Source organism: Primulina tabacum, chromosome 18, assembly GCF_025594145.1.
Source record: "Primulina tabacum isolate GXHZ01 chromosome 18, ASM2559414v2, whole genome shotgun sequence".
In the NCBI taxonomy this organism is placed as follows: Eukaryota; Viridiplantae; Streptophyta; class Magnoliopsida; order Lamiales; family Gesneriaceae; genus Primulina; species Primulina tabacum.
Genome location: NC_134567.1, coordinates 24284551 through 24292774, shown reverse-complemented (window position 1 = coordinate 24292774; position 8224 = coordinate 24284551).

Genomic DNA, 8224 nt, shown 5'->3' with positions numbered 1-8224 from the left:
TCTATCCTCCTCACCATTTGAGACAAACTCCAGCGTTGGATGTTGAGATGGTACGTGATGTGATTCAAGAGTTGTATGGCCCAGGAGTGAGGCCAATCAACCGACCAGAATTCCATAAACCGTATCCTGATATTGTGGATCATGAAAACCCTTACCCAAGAGGATACCGCATTCCAGACTTCACGTTATACTCCGGGGAAGAGGGTCAATCCAGCGTGAAACATGTGGCCAGGTTTACAATTCAGTGTGGGGAATTGACAAATTTGGAGAACTTTTCTAATTACAAGTTACGTTTGTTCCCCAATTCCCTTACCAGTACTGCTTTCACATGGTATGCAACACTACCTCGAAACTCTATTATGACTTGGCACGATATGGAACGTCAATTCCATATACAATTCTTCCGGACATTACCTGAGATTAGTATAGCGGAATTGTCAAGGGTGGTCCAAAAACCGGGGGAATCTGCCAATGATTTCATTTGTAAGTTCAAGAAGGTGAGAAGCAGATGCCGATTTTTCCTCCCTGAATCAGAATACGTGAAGATGGCACAGCGAGAACTCGATTTTGAACTTAGAAAGAAGTTCCAAGGGATGGAATTCCGTGATTTTTATGAACTTGCTGCCAAAGTGTCAGAGTATGAGGAATTGTTACGAGAGGAGAGTCATAAAAGAAAGTCTACAGTGGGCTCTTATTTCCAGGAGGTGGAGGAAATTGCATTGGCAGAAGTAGCAAATTCCGGATCACGCACTGTCCCTTTGTTGAAGCGCAAGAGTGAAGATCTTTCCAAGAAAAACATGCCTCCAATGCAAACTCCCTATACTTTCGATGCATCAAGGACGGAGGAAATCTTCGATCATTTAGTGAAGGAAAAATTTATAACATTCCCCCCAGATCACAAGCTACCCACCAGAGAGGAGTTGAAAGGAAGACATTACTGTAAGTATCACAATTCCTTCAACCATAATACTAATGCTTGTTGGGCCTTCAAGAATGTCTTGCAGGAAAGAATCAACAAGGGAATTCTGAAATTTCCTGAGAAAAAGGAAGCAATGATAGTAGACGAAGATCCGTTTTCCCCGGTAGCTAATGTGAACATGTGTGGTACTGACTTGCGCTTTTTGATCAATGAGAGGAGAAGGAGTGGAAACAGAGACATGTCCTTTAGACCAGGAACTACTATAAAGAAGTGTTGGGTGCCTCGGAAAATGATGTTTGAGGCTAAAGAGAATAAAACAAAAACGTTCCGTGGAACAGACTGCTATTACAGTGGGAATGCTATGTATTATAGTGGAGGAATACGAGATATGGTTGGGAATCTATGGCCAAAAGGCCAGAGAACCAGTACTTTAGAAGAAGCTCACGTTCTTGGTCGGTGAATGGCGAGAGAAGAAATGACCCACAGTCGGTCCAGAAGATAATCCAGAGGCCAGCACCTCTAAGCGCTGATAGAAAATATGAAAGGAAACCTCGTTTTGTTATTCCTCCCAGAGCAATCCCCAATGGTGTATCGAAACGGGTGGAGCATCCAAAGTTCCCAAAACCGCTTTCTCGGACCCAAAAACGACGTTTGTTGAGAGAAAAAGCTGTTGAGCGCAGATCTAAGGTGGAGGAATCATTCAAAGAAAAGAAAATATTTGAGGAGGAGTATGGAGGTAGCAAGGAGAAAGAGTTACAAATGAAGGATTTAATCTTAGCTCCGGCTCAGATGAAAGATCGACAGCCGGAGACGGATGTTTTATAAAGATGGAATAGATAAGAAGTATTGTACAAAGTAGGATGGATAGCCACTTTGGCTAATGTTGAGATATTGACTCGTAGAAAGTTTCTGTAATATGCGAGGAATAGGCTTTTAAGCCATTCTCCGCTGAACTTGTTTGCAAATAGTGATGGACCATCTGTGAATAAATAAAAAGAAAATTTGCTCGTGGAATCCTTTACAGCTGATGTGTTTTTAAGATAATAATGTGTTGTCTTGATAGCCGAATTGATGACGTGTAGAGTACGTTTATTACATATTTCGATACTTTGATGGTGTTTGGAAAGTATGGGTGATAATGACCAACGGTGATAACATGTTGTGATAATATTGAAGAAAACATGCTATTTAGCCGTTGTTCTTAATTTATTTTACAGAAATCCGGGCAGAGTTTCCCCTGTAAACGTGACATCCCAGAAATACAATACATGAAAACAAATCCCAAGCAGCTTGTATAAGGTAAACAACATGTTTCCAACAACACAGTTTGGCTTTCAAGCCACTTTACCAACTCTACACATCATAAAAGACACTTGCCAAACAATGGCAAACAAGTGCAAAAAAGATATTCATCAAAGCTTGGCAATTTTCTTTTGGATTGGCCAGCGACACTACCATGAGGATTTTTCATCTCCATTGATCTTTAAGGTACTTCCTTGCTCAAATATTCGATTCCTCCAACCATGTTTCCTGAAAAATAAATGAGAACCACATGAGATATAATGGAGTGTTGATCAACAAAACTATGCTTTGTGTGCGCTATATGTTGTCATTGATGTGGCACTTGTCATTTCTTTGTGAGATTGAATGAATCTTGCCATTTTTGAGTTTATGGCTTGCCAAAAATCCAAAAAATGGGATCTCATCCTCTGTGAATTTGGTGGAGCATCACAATTCCTTGTGCTGGTGCATTTCTTGTAAGTACATGGAAGATTATATAAGTTGCACAGGCTATAGACCAAGCTCTGAATATGCACAACAAGGAAGTTGCTCTATTGAGGTGCAAGCAGTGAGCTCGAGTGACATAATTAATGATGGTCCGGAGAAATTGTTGGAAGCTTCTGAAATAGTGGAAAAGTCCCAAGAGGAAGAATGTGCAAATTACGGAATGCCGATTTCAGGAAACATGTTGGAAAATATTGGAGACGTTGACGGTGGTGCTCTCTGAGATATTTTTAAAAGGAAAGATGTCTCAAAATTGGAGGAATATGTGAGAAAGCACTACAAGGAGTTCAGACACATCTATGGGAATCCCTTGCCACAAGTGTTGCAAGGTGTTGCTCATCAAAAAACTCATTCAAACATAGACACAAACACCTTGAGTGCAGTATGAAATGTGGCAAATTCTACAATGTTTTTGTGATGGAAGATTGAGAAAAATGCTTAAATATACCTATCTTGAGAAGGTGTTACTTGATGTAAAAGAGATTGATGATGAAAATTTTCAGAAACTTGGATGACATTACAAAGGCGATGTAATCGGTGGTGATATGGGACATGAGATCTCCGTGAGTGGTTGTGTAGTTATCTAAAAGTGAAGGAGAATAGGTTGTGGAAGCAGCGAAGAATTGGAGGGTTTTGGGGGAAGAAGAACAAGGAAGAAGTTTGGGAAGCATGGTGTTGTGAATACACTGTTTTCTTTCTTTTTCTCCTCTTCCTCTTCCTCCTCATATGTATCGTATTATGTAAATGGGCCAACTTGTAAATAGGCCAAATAAATTTGAATTATTAAAAATAGCCAAATTGGCCATTGGCCCAAATTGGCTAGGGGGCAATTGTTGTGCCAAAAATTAATTTTTTTTAGAGAAGTCCAAAAGAGAAGCCCAAGAGATAAAGCCTATCGAGTTGCAGTTGGCCCAGTGAAAGAAAGTTGCGACCGGTTACATCCATTACCCAATATGGAAGACGTTGAGTAATCGTAGAATGCGGTTGAAACTACCCGTGGAGTGTGACAAAGGCAGAAGGAGTAATCAGAAAAAAAACCCCGACAAATCAACAAAAAAAATCCATAGCAAACTCTCTGCAGAATTTCTCTCATTTGTCTGTTGTTTACTTCTATTTGTAGCAATCTTCTTCCATAGATTTTTAGTATGTCCATCCACGTTTCATGTAAAACCTTTGTTCGAATTTATAACAGCATAATGAATGTTGATGTTGTTTATGGATTCACCTTTAATTTCATTATATTCCTCATTCCGTGTTCATATTTTTGGAGTCATTTCGAGGGAATTAGAACGAACGATCAAATCGAGAATCGCAACGTTTGATAAAGAAGTCAGGTTATTCTACAATTCGTGCCTGACACGCCCCGCAAATTTCGTGATAAACAGGTTGAATTAATTTATATTGTAATTTATTGTGGAGAAAAGAAAAGGAATGGTGGTGGGGATTCCCAATAAATGTTTCTTACAAATCAAGAAACAAAAAGGGTCATTATGTGGAATGTCAAACCCTAATTATATAATGTCTGATTGTGTTTCTTGATTATTACTATAAAATTTGTAGTCGAATTTCTTTATTTATAATCCATGGAAAAAATAATTGGTTTGAAATTAGGGCTGGCTCTAAGATTTTAATAAATATTATTGTATTTTAGTGACATAAACATTTCCCAATAAATAGAAAATATGAGTTCGAATCAATGAGACACTTTCGACCAAGCAATGTACGCACTGTTTGATAAAGGGGAAGAAATAATTGCAACATATATGAAGTTGAGGATTGAATAAGAAGAGAAATTTAATTGAACTATTGCACGTTTCTTCTTTAGTTGTTATTATTTTTTTCTTTAGTTATTGATGATACATAATCGTGATATCTCTTTTTTTGTTGGTCTTTTCATGATATATATATATATATATATATATATATATATAATTCTATTAAATTTTTCAAAATTTTAAGTTTAATATATTTCACGTTAATTTTTGGGTAATTTACTTTTAATCCATAAATCCACGCATGAATTTGTGTCCAGTCTAGTAAGGAAAAAAATGTTTTTACACTCCTTGATTCACGCAAAAAAAAGTCTATAGTCTTGAGCTCACATATATTTTCACGGATAAAAATCGATACAAAACATTAAAATTGTGGTACTATTATATAATATTTGGGTATTTATTGTTTTAAATTTAGTAGAAAAGATAAGATTTTGAGTATAAATAGAAACAACTTTATTAACACCAACACTTCTTACACTTGTTTAGATATTCAAATATCATATATCAGTACCACATTTTCAACATTTTGTATCGACTTTCATCCGAGAAAAGATGTGTCATGAATATCATTACTTGTTATACATGTTTGAGTACTAAAAAATTATATATTAGTATCAAATCTGAAATATTTGGTACTGAAATATAATATATCAGTTGTTTGGGCTAAAAATAATTAATTATGAAAGCCCAATTTAATGTTGAGGCCCAATTAAATTATATAAGCACATAACAGATTAATTCTCATCAAGTCAAACCGATCACAACGTGGGAGGAAAGAAATGGAGATCGTGCGAAGGTAGTGGGAAAGATCATGGGCTCATGGGGAATGGAGAGAAACGGCATAGCGCTGGGAAGAAAAAGACATCGGCACGCAAGACAACTGAACTCTACAGACAAATTTGCAAAAGCTCTATGCTAAAATTCCAATATTCAAGCAATAGTTTTTCAAGCTTTCCGGCATATTTCTAGCAATTTACGTCTTCTCATTTTAGATTTCATCAACTCTATTTGTTATATTTTTATGTCTTGTAAATTCCTACGATTTATTGAAAATATAAACAATGTTAGGGGTTTATTCCTCAAATTCCAATAGTTTTCTTCATTTTGGCGTTATAGTTGTTTTAGGAGATTAGAACATGTAGTACCCAAATTCAGTATACGTATAACACATGCATTTATTTAATTATTAAAGCATTTATTTAAGTTTAAATTGAGTTTTAGCCATGCATGATTTATTTAAATGCATTGTTTTTAATTATTTATGTTTATGTGATGCACGTTAAAATGTTTTTCGAGTTCATGTTTCAGGCGATTATTCGAGGCGGGATCGAGGAAAGAGATTGATGACGATTTTTGGCAATATTTTAAATGTGGTATTTTATTTTAAGTTGAGATTGGGGCATTTTAACTAATTTATTAAGTTGTTAGTATTTTAAAGTCTAATTTAAGTATTAGGTGAATTTTAGAATTTTAAAGCTTTTTAAAGTCTAGCACTTGTGTATTTTTAGAGGATTTTATAGTTGAGGGGATAAACTCTTTATTAGCATTTTTAATTATTAATTTAGCATATTATATTCCCCTAATTAACTAAACTCACACACTCACACTTTTACACACACCTAACTCACGCGCACACACAATTTCACACACACACTCACGTAAAAACACACTACACACACATACACATTTTTATTTTCAGAATTTAAAAGAGAGAAAACTAGGGTTCATATTCCCTAGAGCAGCCGCCATTCCCCCTTAGATTTCCCAGCAAATTTCGTTGGTTTTCTTCGAAGAAAATCGAGCCACCATCGTCCCGGATCAAGCCTCGCTCCGTCTCCGCTTCGGTATCGCCGTATCGTGAGTTTTAAATATCAAAAGGCACGTATATTCTGTTATTGCTGCATCGATCTCGTCATATTATGCGTGTGTTGTTATTTATGTGTGAAAAAAACATGTGCGATGCGTAGGAGTTTGAGCAGTTATGTTTAGAACACTTTTGAAACCATTTTTAGATCTAAAATTTCATTTTTGCTGTATTTTTAAATACTGCGATTTTTCGGTCACGTTTTTGAGAAAACTTTCAACATGAAAATTGTAGAACTTTTTGATACCTTTGATTGGACAGTAAATTCAAAATTTTTGGATGAAAATTGAGTGAGTTATGACGTTTTTCGTGGGACTGCTCAAACTTCGTTTTTCAGAAAATTATGTATTGAGGTGTTCTTGAGATTTTATTGTTGCAGGCTTCGTTGGAGATCAATGGGTGATCGTTGCTGCGTCTAGGTATGCTTAGTATGATGTTGGGTTGTCATTTGATATGTCGTTTAGTGTCGATAGGCACTCGAATACACTAGAAGTCGTAGGAATTGATTTGGTGTTAATTGCCACGTTTTTGAATTGTATGTGTCGTAGGGTGGAAGCCGTTGCCTTGGGTGTTTGTACGAGTTTGGTTCGAAGATATGGAATGCTAGAATGGGTCTCGGGGTGTCGGTTCATGGTCCGTACAATTGAGTCTAGGATGATAAGTTTGGCGTGTACAGATTTTTCGTGAGTTCGCGTCCATCGAGAGTACACGGACCCGGAAACGGACCCTGGCACGGGGTCCGTGTCTTCGTTCCTTCTTGAGTGTCCTTTTTGCGAGCACACACGGACCCCCACCCGGACCAGAAGCACTGGGGTCCGTGCATTTGTTTTCTTCTCGGTGTCACGTTTGCGTACACACACGGACCCCCTCACGGACCAGAGCACGGGGTCCGTGTCTCCCCTTCTGTTCACGACACATTTCACCGTATGGACACGGACCCGGAGCCGGACCTGGGCACGGGGTCCGTGTGTTTGTTATTTTGGGAAAAGTTTTATAGTATGCTTTGATGTCTAATGTCATGGTTTAGAACAATGATTTACAAGGCCGAGTCATGGAAATTTTAGAACGCCCTAAGGAATTGGATGAGCCTGGAAGTAAGCATGGTATTTACGTCTAAGTTATGCAAGTTAAGCATTTGAATTCAAGTTGGTAGGTGCAGCAACGGCCCCAATCAAAGTCCAACGAATCCCTCAACGCCAAGTAAGTATGTGACGTGCAAGAAAATTATTTTCAAGTTTTTGAGGTATGCTAAATGTCTTGTGACCAAATTATGAATGGGTTTGGAAGTCGGTGAACGTGGCCGAGGAACTCTCCACCCCGTTAAAGCATGAACGGATTTAGATCAGGATTGGAAAGCGTTAAAGCATGAACGGGGACCAATCCACCCGTTAAAGCATGAACGGGGATCTCATGTATGTGGCAGTGGGTTCGCCCCTGTCATCCCAGTACTGTGGTTTAGTCTGATCAGACGAAATATGTTATGGGTCACTTGCTTTGAAACATCCTCTACGCAAAATGATGAAGCCATGTATGTTTAAGTATGTTCAAGTATGCAAGCATGTTTAAGAAAAGTTTATGGCACGTCTAATCACGTATGTACGTATGTTCAAGTTTTATCTTGCAAGTTCAAGTTTCAAGTATGTATGTTCGATTTTTAAGCTGCATGTGGTTTTATTATGTATTATTCGTTATTCCCAGTTTATACGTGTTGAGTCTTTAGACTCACTAGACTTGATCGATGCAGGTGAGGATGTTTATGAGGAGGCTGGAGGTGGGGACCAAGGAGCAGGCTTGGGCTGAGCGGGAGGCTAGACCCGAGGACCGCCCATGTTTTGATTTTATGTCTTGATTTTTGTCTTGATTTTTGATGCTTTGAACAAA